Below are 24,201 nucleotides of genomic sequence, written 5' to 3' on the forward strand. Positions count from 1 at the left end.
GCAGGTGAAGATGCAGCAATGAGAATTAGTCCACTTTGTAGGCAAAATGCAGGATTCTTTCTTTTTTGCTTTGAGCAAAATGGAGGTCAGAAGCATGCTGCTATAGCCTGGAGTCTCTTCTGAGGTTACACAGTGACTGAAGATAGAACCCAAAAGCTCTATAATTAAAGCAATTCAAACAGCTCAAGCCTTGGTTATGTGACAGAGTAGTTTTGGGTTGAACCATTCAGCTAACTAGGCCCCCTTGTTAAAACCCATTGTATTTTGAGCAGGTAACTGTGGAACCATTAGCACAACATTGGAGATAAGGGGAAGAATTTTACAGCCCTGTTTCGGCAGGGATGAGGCTGTAAAATGCAGCAAAACAATCTAAACTTCATTGGCTTCGGCAGGAATGTAAAATCTTGCTGCTGTAAAATTTTACCCAAGAGTCACAAATAGCTCTGCCTTTGTCCAGAGCTGGCTGGTACAGATGTCTCATCTACAAGTTCTTTGTGTTGGCTTGGCTGGAATGCTTATGCAATGCAAGTCACACTCCAGGAGGTTGATGAGTTTTCCTTTGTCCATTGAAACTGCTCAGAATTTTACAGACATATCACTATCTGACTAGCTGTGTCCATTTTATCAGCCCAGCAATTGTCTATTTTAAAGAAAAATAATTTAAACAAGAAAATATGGAAGAGAAACACATTTCTTTTAGATTTTTTTTCATGCCTTCTTGGCAAGACAAAGCACTTCTACACATAAAAGATGGTAGAAGTTTATAACTCTATTCCACAATGGTAACTAATGCTAGATTAATTTTAATTCTGACATTAATAGATTTTTATTAACCAAAGGTATTAAAGGATTTTGGGGTCAAGGCAGTTAGGCTGCAGATCAGCCATGATCGCTTTGAATGCACAGGACAGTTTTGAGGTGCTGTAAGACTATTCCTGTTCCTATGATCCTACAATATGGCAGGGGCAGAAATTTACGCTGAGCGTAAAATGACGCACGATAATGCCGGGTGGGTGTCCCGACATCTTCGTGCACTCGTGTGGTATTTTAGTCGGTGGGCGTGGATGGGAGTCAGCACCACACCTGCTGACAATTAACAGGCCTATTGAGACCATTAAAGTAATAATTGACTGAAATTTTTTGCTGCCCGCCCAACCTTAAGGTTGGCAGGCAGGCAAAAAGGCCAAGCGGCCTTTGGATTTTTTAGGAAACCTCATCCATGGGCGGGATGAGGTTTCTAACAGCAATTAAAAATTAAATAAAAAATTTCAAATTTCATTCCTAACATGAGCGGACATGTTTTTAACACTGGTATTTTTTTTTATTTCTGTGCTTTTAAATCTTCAACTCCCTGGGCCTCAAGGAACTTTCATTGCACGTATTTGCATACAGGCCCAAATTTCTGCACTTTCCCTCCTACCACACCCCCCCCTCCTCCCCCCGCCCCCACCCCCCCACCCCCACGCCCCCACCTCCGCCCTCCCCCCTCCCCCCACCCCCCCAACACCCTGACAGCGCTGCAGTGCACGTTTTACAATAGCTGGCCATTAATTGGCCAGTCGGCGTGAAATCGATGTCGGGGCCCGAGGTGGTCGGCTTCACAACCGCTCCTGGGCCCGCCGGCCATGCCCGGCCGACAAGACCCTCCCCCAATTCTCAATGTCAGATACGCTACCACTTCAAACAGAAACCTCTGTTCTTCAAATATCATTCATAATTTTGGCACAATATTAATATAAGAAAGATGAAAACAATTATAAATGTATCGTCATTAGCAATATTCAATTAGTCAATGTGATTTTGCACCATTTTAAGTGCACATGTTCCCAATTTCAATTTATGGAGGTGTTCATATTATTTGATGTGATAGGATTTACATCTATTTTGTATCTGACATTGGTTTGATAAATTGTATGTTATATTTACAATAAAATAACAGAACTATTAAATAAACTGCCATGGACAGTTTAACAGAATAAACATATTCTTGTCTTCTGAATGGTTGTGCATCATTGTAAAAGAAAACCAGTGCTATACACCGCAGTGTCTACGTTTCAATACTAAGTTTTTTTTTTTGCTAGGGTCAGGGGAGGAGAGATAAACTAAAGCCCCTGTACACTTTCTCATTGCTATCTGTAATCGGTTTGGTTTTGGAGAGGAAGATATGTGTGGTGCTTAGCCTCCCCCAGAGTGTGTGGTTAACTTAGAAATAACAGCAGTAAGCATTCATCGGTTTAAGTAAAGAGCTTTATTTATTCACACGTTCAACCCAAAGGTCTAAACCTCCCTAAATCACTCCCAAACGCAGAAGAAAGATACAGGGCTGAATTTTATATTCATCGGGCAGGCGCATGCCCAACCCGATTGGACATAAAATCACGCGCGATGATGTCGGACGAGTGTCATGACATTATCACGCACTCTTGCGACCTTTCAGTCGGCAGTCGCGCACAAGAGTTGGCAGTGCGCCCGCCATCAATTAAGAGGCTTATTAAGGCCCTTAAGCAATTCATTAACTTGTATTTTTTGCTGCCCATTCAAACGTTTGGTTGGCAGGCGGGTGGCCTTTGCATTTTTTACAAAACCTCATCCACGGGAAGGATGAGGTTTCTAACGGGAAATAAAAAAAACAGAAAAAAATTTCCAACGTCATTTTAGACATGTTCCTCTTCATGTGACTTACTCACATGTGGCAACATGTCAATATCAGCTTTTAAATCTTCAATTCTTCGATTGTTCAGCTCCCTGAGGCAGCTCTGTGATCTCAGGGAGCTTTCAGCATGCGCTTCCCCGTGCATGCACTGACTTTTGTGCTTTCCCTCCTGCCACGCTCCCACGCTGGCAGCACCCCCTCCCCCCACCCCCACCACCCCCACCTCGGCAGTCAGGGGTCGATTGAGGGCGGCGGACCTTATCCCAGCTGCTCCCAGGCCCGCCTGGCAACCTCAAAGTTCAGCCCACAATTAAAGAAAATGGTGTATTTTTACAAGCTGCAAACCAAATGAATAGTTCATAGTTCACATGTTGGGTTTGTTGTAGGAGAACTGACACTGCGGGCCCAATAAAGAAAGGAATCTTTTTCCACTCTTGAATTGTAGTTCAGATGGGTTCAATTAGCTGATGTCAGATATCTGTACTGCTGCAGGGTTTCCTAGGCACCTGTAGTTTTCATATCAGGAGGTCAAATTTCTTTGCAGATGGACTTGGAGTTCTGGAATCAGGCTGCCAGGTTCCTTTTATGATGTATGACCTCCAGGTCCTTAAAGGCAAAGATGGCACAGCCTTTTGCAGCAGCTGCAGTCACTTTCTATGTTCTTCTGTACCCTGCCCAGGTCTTTCGGGTCTTCGGATAAAAGCTTGTTATTTTCAGCCGGCTTTAGTCACATGACCAGTACTGTCATTGACCACCTGGAATGGCTGAGTAGAAAGCCATTGCTATACAATGGAGCTAATGTTTGAGTTCTTCACGCTTACTGAGGATGAATTGGTTTCTGCCCAGCTCTCATGGTCAGGGCTTTCACTTGGAGACTTGGAGTCTGGACTTTTGTTTTGGGTAAATTCACAAACAATAGCACTTGTTAATTCCACAGAAGATATTTGTCTTGTTATGTCCATTCCAGAAGGAGGCCCACACCCAGGGTGATGGAATTAGGAACTTTCTGAAAGTTTCAGATAGTCTGTGTTGACGTTGCAAAGGTCATCTGGCACTTGGTGGCTATCTTAACAGTTCATCAGTGTGAATTTTAAATAAAAGACAGTTCCAAAAACTTATAAACAAACACAGAGTCCATATTTTAAAGTTATGAATATGACATGCCTTTAGTGGGCATAAAATTGTCGTGTATGTCTGTTCATAATATCTGTTTTAGGGTATGAATGTTGCTTAAATAGCTGAAGATCAATTAGAATGAGATCTGAAAATGTTTTATAGATTTGCAGTAAACTCAAAGTTTGAATTATGTCCTACATTAGGGGAATAAAAGTGGAATGATGTTATGCTAAAACTATAAGTGTCCATTTCAGACTCACATTAAGGGTGGAATTTTACGACCCATCCCACTGTCGGGAGAAGTCAGTGGACTTTTGAACAACTTGCCACATTTCCTGACTCTGCCCCCACCACAATGGGACCATAAAATTCAGCCCTAAGTTTTATGTTTGGTTTAACCAACTAGAGATAGACATTCAAGCTATGCAGGCAGTGCAGTGAAGAACTACTAAGGTGACTCCTAGAATCATATAGAGATATAAAACAGAAAAAGGCACTTTGGCCCATCATGCCTCTGCCATCTCCTTGGCAGAGCTACACAATTAGTCCCACACCCCAGCTCTTTTCCCAAAGTCATTTCTCTTCTAGTGTTCAGCCAATTCATTTTTGAATGTTGCTCGTGAATCTGGCTCCGTCAACTTTGCAGATAGTACATTCCAGATCACAACAACTCTCCGTGTGAAAAAGTGTTCCTCATGCTCGTTCATGTTCTTTTACCAATCACCTTAAAGCTGTGTACTTCAGCTAATGATCCTTCTGCCACTGGAACAGTTTCTCCTTAGTTACTCCATCAAAACTGTTCATGATTTTGAACACTTCTAATCTTCTCTTAATTTCTTCTGCTCTAAAGAAAATAACCCCAATTTCTCCAGTGTCTCCGCTTAATTGAAATCCCTCATCCTGGCTACTGTTCTAATAAATCTCTTCTGCACCCTCTCTAAAGCCTTGACATTCTTCCCAATGGCCCTGTGTTTTCGAAATAATTAAAATAACTTCCTAGCTTTCTCTATTAATAAAGTTGAGGATTATTCATGTTCTTTAACACCTTCTCAACTTGCCCTGTCACCTTCAAAGATTTGTGTATCTATGCTCCAGGGTCTCTGTTCGTGGATCCCATTAAAATTATACCAATTTATTCACATTGCCTCTCTGCAGGCTTCCTAATAAAATGTATAATTTCATACACCTCTGCTTTAAATTTTATCTGACACGTAACATCCCTCTTCACCAGGCTGTCCACATTCCCCTGAAATCTGTTACTAGGAGCCTCCTTACTTACTAGATTTTTGAGTTTCGTGCCATTGACTGTATACCTCTGTCCAGTTTGAAAAACAACCAGTCACAGCTATTCTCTGCTTTCTGGCCTTGAGCCAATCTTGTATCCATACAGTCACTGTCCCTTTAATCTCACTGGCTTTCATTTTGCCAACAATTATATTTTGCGTAATTTTGTTGAACGTCTTTTGAAAGCCCACAGGGGGATTTTTTCCAGAGCCGCACCAAGTGCAGTAGCGGGTGGGTAAAATAGAGTCCTACCCCCCGATTAAAATGGCGGGTTTTCACGCCATATCTTCCCAAGCCTGCCTCAGTATTTATGCATTCCCGGGAAACATGCAGTTTCCATGGCGGGAGGGCTCTCATCCGCCTTCCCGCCATCACCCCGCTTTTGCATCATGCCGGCCGCCATCTTTAAAAGGCAGCCGCCAGCAAAGCGCTCATCGCCATCGGCTCAGCACCGCTGTCCGGGAGACGTGACCTGCGAAGGCAGACCCCGCTTCAATGACCAGTCCCTTCAGCGACTGCTGGATGCCGTGGAGGCCCAACGGGATTTGCCCTTCCCCCACCTGGCCGCAGGATGGGTAGCAATGTCACCACCCCGGCTTGGGAGGCAGCAGTGGTCAGTGTGAACGACCTGCAGAGGAGGACAGCCACCTAATGCCACAAAAGGACGAATGATCTCCTTCGTTCTGCCAGGGTAAGTCACTCTTTTCATTACTCCCAACTCACACACACATAAACGCATCACACACCCACAGGGCCCACAGTCACTGCCAGTGAAAGGACATCATCATTCACTCTTTCACACACACCGTCATTGTCCTCATCCCGTCCATGGGATCACTCACCACCCACACAGACCAAGCAAACTTATCATCTGGCCCCTCAAGGGTCCTGATACACTCTCCCCATCTCTACCCATGCAGAACAAACTGGCTCACAACAGGAGGGAAAGGTCGCAGAGAGTTGGAGGGATGCTGGACTTCATAGTTCTGACAGAATTCGAAAAAGAGCCATCCAGCTGGCCGGCGATAACCGGGACTGGTCCTGTGCTAACGGTGAGGTCAGCACTGCTCTACCAAGTGAGGATCCAGCAGTGCAACATCCATCAGATAACCACGCCGAGAGTGATGTTTCCTCTTTCACAGGCCACTGCCATGCATTAATTATCTCTGCTTGCTTTCACAGGCACATCTGCCAAACAGCCAACAGAGACCATGATCCAAGGCCTCCAATCAAGCTCTGAAGAAACCTCTGAAGAGGAATCTGGAGGCACCCTCCCTGAACTCCCGTCACTGCGCTCGCCCACATCCTCCACTAGTGCAAAGGCACACACCTTGGTGGGACCTAGCTTTAGAGTAGCCTCGGGATCACAATCTAATGAGCACATTGCACTTTCTGATCCACAGCGGGCGGAGGCAGGGACTTCCCAGGTCCCCGGCACTCGGTGGACTGTTGGAGGCCAGAATATTGCTGAGTCCGAGTCAGATGATGAGCCTCTGGACTCGGCCATGTCACAGTTGCTGGAGCTGCAACGGCAAGCTCAGGAACTTCAGGAAGGGTGTCAGCTGCACTTTTCAGATTACAAGGCATGATGGAGGAGTCTGTCTGTCTTCAGGCTGAGGTGATACCGCCCGTATTGCAATGCATCAAGGTCAACACTGGCAGGATGGTGGCCGCCGTGGAGACCTTGGTCCATCGCTGATGCTATAGTTGGCCTCCAACAGTGTGGACGCGAGAGGGGTGTTGGGCACCTCAATCTCCCTCCAGCTACCCCTTTCGCTCACGGAGTCAGCCAGGGGCTCTCGGGCACCCATTGGGAAGAGGATCAACAGATGCAGACTCCGGGGCCATCCAGCTAGGTGACTCTGGGAGTGTCTGGCCCATCTGAATCCCCTCTTCCTGTGACCTCTGCAGAACCAGCTTCACAGGCCGAGGAGGGTGCCACTACCGCACAGCAGGACACTGGAACCAGGCGGGGGCCCTCCAAGTCTCGGCCCTCCAGAGGATGCCAAAGTCATCACAGACAGGGTGTCACAGTCAGCAGGCTTCCTCCATCTCTGTTGTGGATGTCTGGGGAGTACCAAGACGTAGTGGCAGGGTTAGGAAAGTTAGGAAAAAGTAACTCTTTTGAGTCAACCAAATAAACTAAATTAACAAAATCAGGGACAAAGTAAAATGCAGCCCCTTAAAGGGAAATGGCAAAACAAAGAAAAAATTTAAAGGAAACTTGCAAACGTTAAACCAAAATGTGGTTAACAGCGTCAATAAAACACCCCAGCCCCCGCGGTGCCCACCGAGCATGGAAGGCCTTGGTGGTGCCGGCAGACACAGCGTGCTCCCTCTCTAAGGACACCCGTGTGCGAATGTAGCCATGGAAGAGGGGTAGGCTGTCGGGTCGGATGACCCCCTCGATCACCCACTGCCTGGATCTGTTTATGACCAGGCCCAGAAGCAGGTTCACGAGGAGGTCTGCACCCTCCTGGCCCTTCTCCGCGCTAGGTACTGAAGTGCAAACGAAACAACAGTAAAAGATTTTTTAAATAACTGAAAAGGGAGTGCAGCCTAAACAGTTCCATACAGACATGGTCCATGGACTCCACGAGGCTGCAAAAGATGCAGGTATCTTTGGAGTCAGTGAACCGACACAACCTGCCGTTGTATGGGACTGTTGCGTGCCACACCCTGCACCCCAGGTCCCCGATGGAAAATGGGAGGACACCTCGATAGAGCTCCCCCCCCCACTGGGTACCTCCACCTCGGACAGCAACAAGGCATGCCAGCGCGTGTCCAGTTGGCGGGCGAGGGCAAGGAAGTGAAGGGTGTGCAGCAGCCTGTGCAGGAAACCCTCCCATGTCGTGCTAAAGAATACGGAGGGCATTTCTGTGAGGCAACTCAAGTTGCGGGGCACCGGCTCCCGAGGGAGGGTTTGGGGCTTGGGGCCAATGTGGAATTCCGTCCGAACAGGGGAACAGTCAGACGGAAGAGCACTGCGCATCTGCACCACCTCGAGACCCAGAATGACGTCAGGGCTGAGCATGATCATCCTAAGGTCTTGAATGGCATCGGCAGCAAGCCAGACGTCCATGGATGGGTTGATGCGCCAACTCCTGCGGAAGCATCCAGCCCACTCATCCACCACCCAGCACATCTCCGATCCTGGTCACCCCTGCAGCCACAGCCCTCCTCTCCGCCAGCCACTGAAAAGGACGGAGGGGCAGATTCCTAAGCAGCGGCTCTCTGACGATAGCTGCTACTCCTGACAGGGGAGAGCTGCGTCACGAGGCGACCATGTACCAGACTTTGATCAGGTCTTGGTAAAAGATGGGCAATGCCTTCAAGGAGCCATGAAGGCATTTGTGGTCTACAAACAGGAGCTGCATATCATAATTCAGGCTGTGCACCTGGCGGAAGAAATACCAGGGCACACCATCTCGGACGGGGCTTGACGGCAAGGCATCACTGCAGGGCCTGATTGCAAAAGTTACCACCTGGGTGCGTAGGCACAGTAGCGCCTGACTGCCCCTCCTAAGCGGGAGACTCAGAATCTCAGCAGTGACCCAGTGCAGCCTTTTGTCCCAGAAGAAGTCGACGAGCATTCTCTGGATTTTTTGTGACAAAGTCCGGGGGAGGGGTCAAAGTGACCAGCTGGTACCACAACATGGCGGCAATCAGCTGGTTTATGACCAGAATTCGATCCCGGTATGACAGCGCTCGGAGCAGTCCTGTCCAGAGCCACAGGCGAGTGGTGACTTTGGTCTCCAACTCCTGCCAGTTCCACCGGCCAGGATTCCTCAGCAAGGCAGAGGTGGACCCCCAGGTAGAGGAGGCTGGTCCTGGTCCAGGTGAAAGGTAGGGGATCCATCAACTGCTGACCAGCCAAGAGTCCAGAACACTTGTCCCAGTTGATCCTGGCAAAGGACGTGGCAGAGTAAACCTCCTGGCACTCGCGCATCCTCCACAGCTCAGCCAGGTGGTGAACTTGAGGAGCACATTATCGGCGTAAGCCGAGAGGACCACCCGATGCCTGGCCCGCACAGAACCAATCCAGACAACCTCCTCTACAAGAGGTGCAGGAAAGGCTCCACACACATAGAATACAATTGGCCAGACAAAGGGCAGCCCTGATGCACTCTTCTCCCAAAGTGAAGGTCAGGAACCTGTTCACCTTAACTAGACCCTCTGCAGCAGCGTACAGAAGTCAGATCTGGGCGACGAAATGCGTCCCGAATCTAAATGCTCACAGAGTCCCGAATAAATATTCATGATCCACCCTGTTGAATGCCTTCTCCTGGTCAAGAGACAGGAAGGCGCTCGACAGACCAGTCCTCTGGAAAAAGTGGATGACGCCCTAGACCAGATGCATACTATCAAAGGTGATACAACCCGGGCCCATGTAGGACTGGTCAGGGTGAATCTTGTGGTCCAGCACGGTGCCAAGACGAGAAGACATTGCCCTGGCAAAGATCTTGTACTCTGTGCTGAGGAGGTAGATCGGGCGCCAGTTCATAAGATGGTGGAGATCCGCCCTCTTAGGCACCAGGGCAATCACAGCCCAATGCCATGAGAGGGGTATCCCCCCTGTTGCGATACTCTCCTCCAGGACCCCTGCGTAGTCATTCACCAGAATGCCCCAGAATGCCCTGAAGAACTCCATGGTCAGCCCATCTAGCCCTGGGGACTTGACCCTGGAGAGGCTGTCGAGCCAGTCAGCTCCCCCAGACTTATAGGGGAGTGAAGCTTTTTGGGAGCCTCTGGGCTGACCTGCGGCAGGTCCTCCCACAAAACTCTGTGAGCATCCTCGCTGGACGGATCCGGAGACAACAGGGCAGTGTAATAGTTTTGGGCAATGCCCCCGATGTCTTTTGGATCCGAGACAAGGGATCCATTGTCGGCCAGCAGCGTAAGGAGCTGCTGACGAACCCCGTGCCTTTTTTCCAGCGAGTAGGGGAACTGGGTCCGTGACCTCACGTAAGCACCGCGGGACCCGATGAGTCACAAGTCCCGCAGCGCGCCCTTCTTCTCCTCGTACGCCAGCCACAGGGCCGGGTCCGCGTCGGGCTGACATAGACTTTCTCCAACTCCTCGACCCCGGATTTCCGCCTCTTTGTCGACCCCCCATGTGTACTCCTGACAGAAGATGCGGACGTGAGCCTTCCCCATGTCCCACCATAGCCACAAGGAGGAGAAGCCTCCCCGCTTCATTCTCCAGCCGGCCCAGAAATGACAGAATGAGTCCAGGAACCGCTCGTCCTCCAGCAGCAGGTTGTTAAAGTGCCAGTACGCGGACCACGTCCAAGCGCAGAATGCAGCTAGCTCTGCCCACAACAAATGGAGCTCCGTGCATAGCACCTGCTGCACAGAAGCCGACAGAACACAGGACACAAACACCTTGGAGACGTAAAGGCAGTCGAGTCTGGACACTCCGACTCCAGGTGACCCAAAAGTGAAAACGCTGGAGTTAGGATGGAGATATCACCAGACGTCCACCAAGTCGAAGGACCCGGCCAGATCCCTCAACTTACTCACACCTAGCAAGCAGTGCTAGGCACTGAGGTGATCCCTGATCCTGAGGGAACAGTTGAAACCACCCCCCCCCCCACCCGAGCATGAAGCACTCACTCGCGTCGATGGAGCTGAGATGAGTGGACATTTCCTCAAAGAAGCTCGCTTGCTGCTGCGTCCCGAAGGGAGTGTATACATTCACAAAATGAAGCACCGTGCCCCCTAGGTGCACAGTAAGGTGCAGTAACTGGCCTGGCACCGGCTCTTTGACACCCAACATCTTCGGCTGAAAATGTGGGGCCAACAAGATAGCCTTCCCACGAGAGCTGGAGGCTAGATGACTCATGTAGTGTAAGCAAGAGAGGACTATTTTAATCCTTCTTCTCCTTCAGGAGCTCAGCAAGAAGCATGTGGACCCTGCTCTTAGCATTCCAGTCCAGCCCAAGGGCCTTGAGGGTCTTGTGGGCAGACCAGAACACAAGAGGAAAAGAATGCCACCAGTCCAGGGCCAACTGGACCCTGTCTCGGCCACTGCGAATCAGTGGGTGGCACCAGGGAATCAACCACCTCAACCGACAATGACTCTAAGTCATCTCCAGTGCTCACTACCGGAGTCCCATCCTCCTCCAGGCCATTGCCTCCAGCTTCCAACTGCTTGCCCATATTGAGTACGGGGGGCTGGTTTGGAGCTGCCAGTCAACTCCACCCCACCTCGATCCCACCCCAGGATCCTCTCTGGTCTCCTCTGGGGGATATGGGCCAAAGGGTGGCAGCGGCTCAAAGCCCCGCTCCCCCTCAGTGGTCAGGTTGCCCAGCCAGTCCAATAAAGCTACGGGCCTAGCATGGAGGCGTCCGGCACTGAAGCTCGGGAAGGAGTCGGAGGCCTTCCTCACCACTGCTGCCCGATGACTCAGTGATCGGGGCCATGAAGGGACTGCTGCAGTCCCCTGGCAGGCCAGGTGGCACTTTGGGGGTACAAGGTGGGTCAGGGTGGGGCACCATCGCAAGGGCGATACCCTCACTGACCCCCAAGGAGCCCTGCTCTGGGGCTGCAGCAAGGGAACAGAGGTTTGGGATCCCCCCAGAGGTCAGGGCAAGAGACACCAACAACACTTCACTGAGGGAGTGGAGACATCCAAACCTGCGAGTCATGAGGTCCTCCCCCTCTGAGGGGTGACGTCTCTTCCAGGGTAGGCTGGAATCTGGGGAGACCTCCATCTATGAGGCCCCCGCCACCTCGTCCAGCCCCTCCGGACTCTCTGCCCTCTGGGGTTTGGGCAGCTCCACCCTCTTTAGTAGGACCACCGGCTCAGGGTCGCGTGCCCCACTGCTACCGAACCCGGGAACCCACGCAGGGATAACACCGGGCCCAGCACATGGCGCTAAGGTGCGCACGTGCCCGGGAGCATGCGCGTTCACGATGCTGCGGCCGGAGATTTTTGACCTCCCGAACCGGTGTCTTCAGGGGTCTGGCGACAAAGGTGGGTTTGCTGGGGAGTGGGGTCTAGGGGGCCGCCCTTAGATGGCGGGTCTTCCTCCGCGCCTACTTACGGCGTGGGGGTCTCTCCTCATGCCCCACTGGCAGCCGCCGCCACTTGCGGGGAGGAAGATGGAGTTGTGGCGGGGGGAGGAGCGGCGGTGCCAGCCTTGGCCGCCTGGATGGTATTGGCGGCCTTGGGGGTGGGGTAGATCTTCCACACATTCCCCGACACCTTGCAGGCATGGCATCGCAGGCCATCCGCCGACCAAAACATGCGGTAGGCGACTCCCTCAAAGTCGACATTGAAAGCCCCCTTGATGCACTCCTCCTGGGCCAGGTGTACAAAAACATGGTGCCGGAAGGGATACACATGATGGAGGCTGGCCCCCTTCAGGCCGAGCGGTATCCGCGCCACCCCTGACCTCACCACCACCCCCCCCAGATGACAAAAGTGGGGGTGGAGGAGCCCATGGGGGACGAGGGGTGGGATGTTTGATAATATTAGCCTCTGGGTGGTGGCCTCCAGAGGGTGCACCATGAGCCCCTTTTTGAGGGCGAGGTGCATCGCCCGCTTCGTGTTTAGAAAGAATACGGCCTTCCCATACATTTTCGAGGCTGCGACTACGGCCGTGGGGCCAACAACCCTGGCCAGGCCTCGATGGTCCTTGTGGGGAGGGTGTAGCACTTCACCCCAAGCTGAGGTGTCGGCAATTTAAATGGTAACAGGGCTGCTGGAAATTCAGGGGCCGAAGAGGCCTGGGCGGGCCCCTGTCATCAGCGAAGATGTTGTCACCACCATTGGGGAATGCTACACCCGCCCCAATACAGATAAAATATACACAACAAACAGAGCAAAGGGAAGTGGGGGTAGGGCAGAGTGGTGGTGGGGGGGGTGGTGGGGGTGGTGGGGTGGGAGACAGAGAGGACAAAGGCAGGGGTGTATTTTTTGAAGCCAGGTGGGGGTGGAGGAGGGGTGTTGGTTTCAATGTTCCGCTGCAGGGGGAGGAGGAAGCGTCTTCACCAGGGCAGCTAGCACTGCCCAGGCTCGGTTCAGGAATGTTGGTGAATGTCCGTAGATGCAGCTGGATCTGGGCCGGGCTAGCTAACCCAGGCGAGGCAAGGGAGGACAGAGTAGGGTACAGGTCTTCTTCCCCTCAAATTTCAGTCTTTCACAGCCCTCCCTACTTGGATGTTCTATTCCTCCCCCTGCAGACAACCAGACAGACAAAAGGCAGATCTCTTCTCTCCCAGGCACCCACCTTTTTCAGCAAAAGCCCTCCCCCTCTGGCTGGAGTCGGGTCCTTTCCAGTTCAGCTCTCCACAAACTCCCACTCCCAGGCTCTTCCGGCCTTGCTAGAAGGAAATCCCACAGTGGCAGGAGCAGTCACAGGAATACAGCAGCAGCAGGAACAGTCACCAAGCGCAACCATAGCAACAGCACACGGCTCAGGCAGTAACAAATGCAGCTGAGCCTGGCCAGGAAAAACAGCCTGAGCATGGGTGTTAACCACTTGTATATACTGTTTATTATTGTAAATAAGCTCTCAGTAATGTCTCCCTGCCTATGTCTCCTTGTTCTGATGAGCAATGACCGTGTCACTCAGATGTGTGTACAAGATAAAGGCAGGTGTCTCAGTCCAGGGCCTCTTCCCTATCCTTTGTGCAGCCTTCAGGTCAAAGTGATGGTTCGGCCTCACACTCCCTGGGAACATTACTGATGCCTGCATCCTTGATGGTGCTTGTCATTGCTGCCAGAATGTCATGGGCGGTGCCACAGAGTTCTCTCATACACGCTGTGTGCTCTCAGCACCTTTAAGATGGGGCTGGCCCTCATCTCTTCAGCATCTGTGACCAACAATGCTGTGCTCCGGAAGGGGTCAGGTGCTGATAAATTTTCATAGCTGCATCTCTATGTTATGACCCTGATCTCTGGGGCACTTGGTGACACTTTCATGCCTCTGAATTGCTTGAGTGGGCAGATAAGCTAGAGATCCGACTCCAAGCATATCAATGTGGCTGCATTTGAACTGTCTCAACTGCAGAGGAATGGGCGCTTTATTCAAGGTTTCCCTAATGCATGTCTGCTTCCCTCCCACCCAACCCACATATGCTTGTGCACTATCTTGAACCACAGGGCAGCCCTCCACCACCCCCCACCAATCCCCCCACCCCACCCCCATTCACACACGCCTCAACTTTGAAGTTCAACAAATGCAAATGCTGGCAAAATTACTCTGCACTCACCTCCAACTTCCCCTCAAATTTTGCAGCCCACCAAGCCCTCGCCTTACATATGCTGTTGTGAAACATGTCGGCATGCAATCACCCCGATGGGGGCAGATGATCCAGCAGGGGGTGAGGGTAATTATGACGGGCTGGCCTTATAATGATATGCTGATGTATTACAATGAGGTTCCCAATGTCCAATGGCGGGGAACAAGGCTTGTCATCGACGGGCTGAATGAATAATAGCAAACTGATTTCATGTCGTCGTGAAACCCATTTTTGGCCTTCTCGCCAAATTATCCGCTCACACCACTGAACATACTTGACGTAGCGGGTACAGAAAATTCCACCCAATGTCTTTCTCTTCTTCTCTCTCTGGAGTAATATTGAACTGCCTCTTAGAACAATCATACCACTAAAGCCATGACAAAAACTCTGCCACCAAGATGTTTCCAACTTTTATCTCCACTTCTCATTATTCTGGAATCCCTTATTTGGAAATAGTACATTCACCTCTTCCATTGGCTTAGGGTGTGGGTTACCAGGTGTCACCCCACGTTTTTAACTAGAGTCATGTAGACTAAAAACAAATATCTATTCCCTGTCTTCTGGGCCCCCAGTGTTTACATTCCATTGTAAACAAATAATACATTCCCTTTAGATACAGAGCAGTTATAACAATGTCACATCCTCTTGTTAATAGTACACCTATCATAAACATTAACATCATTACCATTCCCATTCCCACAAATACTTAAACCACTGAGAACAAATATTCATAACACTTCCTACCATAATGTCAAAATGTAAGAAAAGTTTCCCTCTAATACAGATGTTCTTCCCTACAAATGTAGTTAGTCAATTAAATCAAAGCATGGGTTTTGTTTGAAGATAGTGTCATTCTAAGTTCGAGCTACGTTTTAGCCACTTCTTTAAAGCTAATAAAAAGATTCTTAATTGTCCATAGTACAATTAAGACAACAAAAAACTGCACAAAGCCAGACTCTCAGTCAACTTGAAGTCATATAACCATTAAGTGTAGTTTCTCACAAGCAACAGCTGCCATCCTGTAAAGTGTCCCAACTAGCAGCAATTCAAACTGAGCCATTCAGTTTAAAAAGTGGTTGAAATAAAACCCATAGGTGCTATGTGGGAGCAATAACCAACCCTAAAAATTAGTCAACAGAGTCATACGGACTCGAAACGTTAATTGTGTTCCTCTCCGCAGATGCTGCCAGACCTGCTGAGTTTTTCCAGGTATTTTTATTTTTGTTTTGGATTTCCAGCATCCGCAGTTTTTTGCTTTTATGACTAAATGCTATTGAGTAGGCAACTTACACTTTAAACTACAGAAAGTCACTATGTGACTTTTAATGTGTCTGAAAATCCCATGGCATGGATATATTTTAAGCTGTCTCTTAAGTGGACAATTCCAAAGCTATTCACTGCTACCAATGGCTTGTTTCCTTTTTCCTTTCCCAAACAGGTAATTTCTAATCTCAGAACTGACTTTCACCATGAGATTTACACTGGAGATCCTTTCTTTCTAGCCCAAGCTAGATGAATCTTCCAGCCTCTTTTAATTCCTCATGAACTTGGTCTCCTCAATCTGAACACAATTTCTCACCCACTTCCTACATGGTGAACAATAGGGCCAATATTCTCTCTTTTTCAGTGCAGGGCCATCTGCCTCTATCTCTTTTTCTCTCTCTCTCTCTGTCTCTCTTAGATTCCTGCAGACTCACTTGAGGCAGTAAGGTTCAGTGATAACTTAGGAAATTGTAACAGGATGCTGCAAGGACTTTCCATGAACACTTCACCCATCAAAGCCCAACTCCATGAGAATATGAACCACATTGGCTTTATGTTCAGTTAGAAATGCTACTTATCTCTCTTCTAAAACCCAACTCCATTTTAGCTTGAAATTAAATATACAGCTTAAAGTAGGACCATTTATACAATGACATTCTTGATACTGCCCTATGAGGCTTGAAGACTAACAGTTCACCCATAGTCAGCATTGATGCTCTTGCCATAATCCACTGATACGAACATCTTGCACTATTTCAGCAAGTCTCTTGACTTGGGACCCTTTTGTCTCCATAGCAACCAAGCCACCCAGACCTGTTGTTGGACAGATTTCAGAGCAGGTCACATGATGTCCTTCATGCCTCCATTTTATCTTAAATTAAAGAGACAGTCCCAAAAGGTAACACACTTATAAACTTTGTATTTGTAACACTTGGATTAATCCAAGGGTGAATTAGGTGTTTTATAGCTGGAACTTCCATGGAGGTGCCTCCTGGTCTCCCGCTGCAACTTTTGCAGTAACCCTGGAGAAATTCTGCAAACAGCCATTTACAACAATTTCCTGAGGTTTCTCTAAGTCACTTGCGAAAGTTATGGTGGAAGATAGGAAACCTCCATGGAAGCTTTACCCCCATGATGGGAGCTGTAGGGTTATTATGAATATGTGACTGACTTAAATGTTTTCCCTCATCCATGCTTATCTTGTGATTGTATGACATGGCTTATTGCAGATAGCTTTCCATTTTTATTAATTAACAACATTGGACAACACTGGACAACTCAGAATGAAACCTGGTTTGATAGATTCTAACAATTTTTTTTAGACGCTGTGGAGGAAAGTTACTGAACAAACTCCAGGAGTCTGCTGATGAATTTTTAATACAAAGAATAAATTTTTTATTAAAACAAGAAAAGTGAACTATATTACACCAGACAAGAAGGTTGAAAAGATCTCAATACACACTCAAGGAGATGATTCAAATTCCCAGTATTCCTTTATCTTAGCAAGATCTTTACAGGCACATAAACTAGTGAAGGGTTACCATGAGCTTGACAAGAAGGATTCTCGCTTGGGACTAGCACCGTTGCAAACAAGTTTTTCTTTGGTGAATTCCTGAGCATTCACTTGTTGCTTCTCACCCAACTCATATCTCTCCCTGAGACACCCAAAAACCACACTCTAAACTCACTGCTCCTTCAACTGCAGAGCAAACAAATGAGTTCCCTCAACTCAGTCTTCCAGTAGCACCTCTGCAAAACTGGTCATTTTACCGAGTCCTACAACTGACTTTTCAGTTAACTACTGCCCCAATAATCTTGTAGTTTTACTTTTCAGAGAGTTTAATCCCAGTCTTCTCTCTCTGACACACACACTAAACTGTCCCTTTCTCAGCTCCTGTCTTTCCATGTCTGGGTCACTAGATCAATGTCACTAAGCAAAAGTAATTTTCTATTTTTACCTTTTATTTTCACTTTGCCTTCAACTCCTTTTGACTCACCTCTTTAACATCAGAGATTGTAAAACCTCAGTAAAATGTATAGATAGAAACAAACCCAAAAGATCTGAAACCTTCCAGTCACAGGTCCATCCAGACACCCAGGCACCAAGGTTCAAAACAAATTATGAAGGAAACTGAAACTGTTTTTTACCTTTCCTACCAAACAAATGTATTAGATACATATGTATATATTAAATACATGGATATATATATTCAACTTAAAATTATACATTGTTCAAAATTCAAGGAGTCAATCAAATGCCTCAATGCAAAGCATGTTTGAGGAAAATATAATCCGAATACTTTTATTACAAAGAAAAATATATTCTTTCTTTATACCCGTGTCTTTTTTCTTAAGGAAAGGCCCTTTGGACACCTTAATAATTTCTTTGCTGATGTGCTGGATACAAAATTTCAGTAGTTTGATTAATCCAAGTCCATAAATTAGATTTGGGTAATCTGTTGGCTGTCAAACAAAGGGCAAAGGTTACATCACTGGATTCTAAATGTCACTAAATGAAATTCTAAATGGACAAAACTCACAAGACAATTCTAAATTAACACCTGTTCCTGGTACAAAAGGACACTGTAGTTATTATTCCTTAAAATTGAAATGTACATGCCTGGAGCACAGCAGTTCAAGGTTTGTAATGAGATGATTTTAGAATCAATTTGATATTGTGCTGATACTTATTCATTTCTATCAATTTTTTTTATTTTGATGTATCTATTCTCACTTACACTGTAACTTGTTAAAACATCCACTCACTATCGGCACTGAAGATGGGATGACCTTGCATTAGTGTTATAGTGTATGTATTTTGAAAGTTGATGAGATAATACTATTGACTTCAAATTATTCTCTTGAAGAGGAATTCTATTACCCTCAGTTAAAAGTTGCCATACTGTTTTGAACAGAATACCTGCTGAATGGCAATGCTAAACTCATCATAATGATGGCCTCAGTTATGTTAGAATTCACTAGAAAAAAAGACTTTACAGAAAAATAATAAACACAGGGAAATTTATTGTGAGCACACCCCTTATTCTAATCAGCTAAAGCCAGCAGGTGAACTGAGGTGAATGTTCAATTGTTATATGTAATTTATTAAAGTTTTTACCATTTTTTTTTCATATTAGGATATCGGGAGCCTTTGAGATAAGAAAGCATTCATCTTACCAGAAATGCTTGAGGGTAGATCTTTTCTTTGTGTGATGATATAAAATCGATGATATCGAGTTGGCAGTCTCTTTTAGATCTCCCCAATTTTTACTTCTCCTGAAGTCAATTACATAGGCCATTCCATACAGAAATGCAAATTATTGTCATTGACTGTATGCATTTCTTTGACAAATTAAGGCAACTGCTAACTGATTTCTGAGACAGGGGGACAAGACTCCAATTGTTAATAACTCAGATGTGGGAGATGTTTGTTAATTTTGTTTGCCTTGAACTGAATAAGGAATTAATATGTGGAGCTGGCTGCTGATTATCACTGCCTGGAGATCCCTCCATTTCATCCCATTTTTCTTGCATTCTCAAGTAATTTCCAGAATGTTTTGTGTTTTTATATGTGGTTTAAGATTGAACAAATAATTACTAAATATACAACATATTGATTGTATTTCATTACACTCTCCTAAAATGTTTATGAATGTTTGAATCAAATGTCTCACATCAGCTTTTGCAATATTCGCCCTTGAATGCTCCTTATGTCTCCCACGACATCAAAAGCAAGTCGAAAAAAAAAACAAAAGAAGTGAAAGATTGGCTGAGAGCTTGACTTTAAACATACACGTGCGCGTACACACACACACACACACACACACACCCTCCCCACCACCCAGCACATACAGATGCATGTGGACACTCGCCAATACATGTACAACACACAGACTCTTTAGTTAACTGCTTACGTCTATGAGGTGACCATGTCATTGTTGAAACTTTAGGATTTTGATTGGTTGAGAAAGAATGGCCTGGGGGGGCCAGATTTTAAATTGTTCTACTTTTCAAGTAAAAGAAAAATAAAGGAAAAACAAGAGTGAACTTACAGCATCTTTCATAACCTCAGGATATCCCAAAGGATGAATGGGACATTTTGCAAGTTTTATTTTATTCATTCATGGGTTGTGGGCCTCACTGGCTGGGTCAACCTTTATTGCCCATCCATAATTGCCCTTAAGAAGGTGGTAGTGAGCTGCTTTCTTGAACCACTGCAGTCCATGTGGCGTAGGTGCACCCACATTGCTGTTAGGGAGGGAGTTCCAGGATTTTGACCCAGCAACAGTGAAGGAATGGTGATACCTTTCCAAGTCAGGATGGTGAATGGCTTGGAGGGGAACTTCCAGGTGGTATTGTTCCCATGTATCTGCTACCCTTGTCCTTACAGATGGTTGTGTTCATGGGTTTGGAGGATGCTGCCTAAGGAACCTTGATGAGTTCCTGCAGTGCATCTTGTAGACGGCACACACTGCTGCCACTGTCCATCAATGGCGTGGAGAGTGAATGTTTGAGGGTGGGTTGCCAGTCAAGTGGGATGCTTTGTCCTGGATAGTGTCAAGCTTCTTGAGTGTTGTTAGAGATGCACTCATCCAGGCAAGTAGAGAGTATTCTATCATACTTCTGACTTGTGTCTTGTAGATGGTGGACAGGCTTTGGGGAGTCAGGACATGATTTACTCTCCACAGGATTCCTAGCCCCTGACCAGCCCTTATAGCCACAATTTTAATATGGCTAGTCCAGTTCTTCTGGTCAATGGTAACCCCCAGGATGTTGATAATGGGGGATTCAGCAATGATAATGCCATTGAATGTCAAGGGGTGATGGTTAGATTCTCTTGAATTGGAGATGGTCATTGCCTGACACTTGTGTGGCACAAATGTTACTTGCCATTTGTCAGCCCAAGCCTGGATATTGACCAGGTCTTGCTACATTTGGACATGGACTGCTTCAATATCTAAAGAGTCGTGAATGGTGCAGAACATTGTGCAATCATCAGTGAACATCCCCACTTCTGGCCTTATAATGGAACAAAGGCCATTGATGAAATAGCTGAAGATGGTTGGGCTGAGGACACTACCCTGAGGAGCTCCTGCAGTGATGTCCTGGGATTGAGATGATTGGCCTTTCAACAATCACAATCATCTTCCTTTGTGTTTGGTATGACTCCAACTAGAGGAGATATTTCCCCCTGATTCCTATTGACTCCAGTTTTGTTGGGCTCCTTGATGCCACAATTGGACTAATGCTGTCTTGATCTTAAGGGCAGTCACCATCACCTCACCTCGGGACTTCTTTGTGCATGTTTGAACCAAGGCTACAATGAGGTTAGGAGCTGAATGACCCTAGCGGAATCCAAATGCAGGGTCAGTGAGCAGGTTATTGCTAATCAAGTGCCACTTGGTAACACCTGATGCATCACTTAGGATACTAACTGGAGCGGCGGAACCAGAAGATGTCTAAAACAATTACATGTTCTATGTTTTGAACGAAACAAGTTTAATGAGGGTTAACTGACATGGGAAACAATAATCTGCTTAGATCTGTGAAGGAAAGACTATGCCCTGGAATTTGCAGGACTGCGGAACCTCTATTAGTTAGACATTTTCCTGCACCCTACAGCTTGAATATAGTTTTCCTGCAACTTGCTGAAAGTGTGTGCTGGAAATGAAGCACTTGAGACTTCAGCAAACAATGGGACCAACAGTGTTTCATCTTAACCAATGAGAATTAAGGATCAAGAAAGTTATAGAAGAACAGCAGAAAGGAAGCAGTGTAAATTAGTGTCAAATCAAGGGCAGAAAGAGAAATAAAAACAGGAATAGAAAGATAGGACTTAATTTGCAAGCCAAGTAAATAAAAAGGAATTGTTGCTGAGAAATTGTTGGTAGGGCCGATAATGAGAGGACACGTATTGGTGATTAGCAAAAGAACCAGTGGTGACAAGAGGTAAAACTGTTTTACACACTGAGTGGTTAGGATTTGGAATCCACTGCCTGATAGTATGCTTGACACAGATTCAATAGTAGCCTTCAAGAGGGAGCTGAGTAAATACTTGAAGGAGAAAAATTGTAGATTAGTGAGGAAGGACCTCATTGTGGGAATAACTGGATTGCTTTTTGAAAAAGCCAACACAAACTCAATAGGCCGAGTGGCCTTCTTCTGTGTGCATTAATCATTGATTCTACCACAGTTTATACCAAATTAAGTAGTTTTGAAATATATATATATATATATATAATATGCACTATAGGAAATGTAACAACTAATTTGCACGCAGTAAAGTCACAAACAGCAATGTGATAATGCCCAGAAAATCAGACTTTTGTGATGTTGATGTTGAATAAATATTGGCCAGGACAAAGGGAAGAATTCTCTTGCTGCTCTTCCAATACTGCAATTGCATCTTTAACATGTATAAGTAACGTCTCATCTGAAAGTTTGCATCTCCAACAGTGCGGACATTCCTCAATACTGCACTGAAGTGCCAGCCGAGATCTTGTGCTCAAGCCAACAAATTAATAGTTTTAAAAACAAAAAAACTGCGGATGCTGGAAATCCAAAACAAAAACAGAATTACCTGGAAAAACTCAGCAGGTCTGGCAGCATTGGCGGAGAAGAAAAGAGTTGACGTTTCGAGTCCTCATGACCCTTCGACAGAACTTGAGTTTGAGTCCAAGAAAGAGTTGAAATATAAGCTGGTTTAAGGTGTGTGTGGGGGGCGGAGAGATAGAGAGACAGAGAGGTGGAGGGGGGGTGGTGTGGTTGTAGGGACAAACAAACAGTGATAGAAGCAGATCATCAAAAGATGTCAATTACAATAGTACAATAGAACACATAGGTGTTAAAGTTAAAGTTGGTGATATTATCTAAACGAATGTGCTAATTAAGAATGGATGGTGGGGCACTCAAGGTATAGCTCTAGTGGGGTTTTTTATATAATGGAAATAGGTGGGAAAAGAAAAATCTTTATAAATTATTGGAAAAAATAAGGAAGGGGGAAACAGAAAGGGGGTGGGGATGGGGGAGGGAGCTCAAGACCTAAAGTTGTTGAATTCAATATTCAGTCCAGAAGGCTGTAAAGTCCCTAGTCGGAAGATGAGGTGTTGTTCCTCCAGTTTGCGTTGGGCTTCACTGGAACAATGCAGCAAGCCAAGGACAGACATGTGGGCAAGAGAGCAGGGTGGAGTGTTAAAATGGCAAGCGACAGGGAGGTTTGGGTCATTCTTGCGGACAGACTGCAGGTGTTCTGCAAAGCGGTCGCCCAGTTTACGTTTGGTCTCTCCAATGTAGAGGAGACCACATTGGGAGCAACGAACGCAGTAGACTAAGTTGGGGGAAATGCAAGTGAAATGCTGCTTCACTTGAAAGGAGTGTTTGGGTCCTTGGACGGTGAGGAGAGAGGAAGTGAAGGGGCAGGTGTTGCATCTTTTGCGTGGGCATGGGGTGGTGCCATAGGAGGGGGTTGAGGAGTAGGGGGTAATGGAGGAGTGGGCCAGGGTGTCCCGGAGGGAGCGATCCCTATGGAATGCCGATAAGGGGAGTGAAGGGAAGATGTGTTTGGTGGTGGCATCATGCTGGAGTTGGCGGAAATGGCGGAGGATGATCCTTTGAATGCGGAGGCTGGTGGGGTGATAAGTGAGGACAAGGGGGACCCTATCATGTTTCTGGGAGGGAGGAGAAGGCGTGAGGGCGGATGCGCGGGAGATGGGCCGGACACGGTTGAGGGCCCTGTCAACGACCGTGGGTGGAAAACCTCGGTTAAGGAAGAAGGAGGACATGTCAGAGGAGCTGTTTTTGAATGTAGCATCATCGGAACAGATGCGACGGAGGTGAAGGAACTGAGAGAATGGGATGGAGTCCTTACAGGAAGCGGGGTTTGAGGAGCTGTAGTCGAGATAGCTGTGGGAGTCGGTGGGTTTGTAATGGATATGGGTGGACAGTCTATCACCAGAGATTGAGACAGAGAGGTCAAGGAAGGGAAGGGAAGTGTCAGAGATGGACCACATGAAAATGATGGAGGGGTGGAGATTGGAAGCAAAATTAATAAATTTTTCCAAGTCCCGACGAGAGCATGAAGCGGCACCGAAGTAATCATTGATGTACCGGAGAAAGAGTTGTGGAAGGGGGCCGGAGTAGGACTGCAACAAGGAATGTTCCACATACCCCATAAAGAGACAGGCATAGCTGGGGCCCATGCGGGTACCCATAGCACCACCTCCCTCCCCCATCCCCACCCCCTTTCTGTTTCCCCCTTCCTTTTTTTTTCCAATAAATTATAAAGATTTTCCTTTTCCCACCTATTTCCATTATAAAAAAAAAACCCCACTAGAGCTATACCTTGAGTGCCCTACCATCCATTCTTAATTAGCACATTCGTTTAGATAATATCACCAACTTTAACTTTAACACCTATGTGTTCTATTGTACTATTGTCGTTGACATCTTTTGATGATCTGCTTCTATCACTGTTTGTTTGTCCCTACAACCACACCCCCACCCCCTCCACCTCTCTGTCTCTCTATCTCTCCGCCCCCCACACACACACCTTAAACCAGCTTATATTTCAACTCTTTCTTGGACTCGAACTCAAGTTCTGTCGAAGGGTCATGAGGACTCGAAACGTCAACTC

The sequence above is a fragment of the Carcharodon carcharias genome, chromosome 12 (genome assembly GCF_017639515.1).
Source record: "Carcharodon carcharias isolate sCarCar2 chromosome 12, sCarCar2.pri, whole genome shotgun sequence".
Lineage (NCBI taxonomy): Eukaryota > Metazoa > Chordata > Chondrichthyes > Lamniformes > Lamnidae > Carcharodon > Carcharodon carcharias.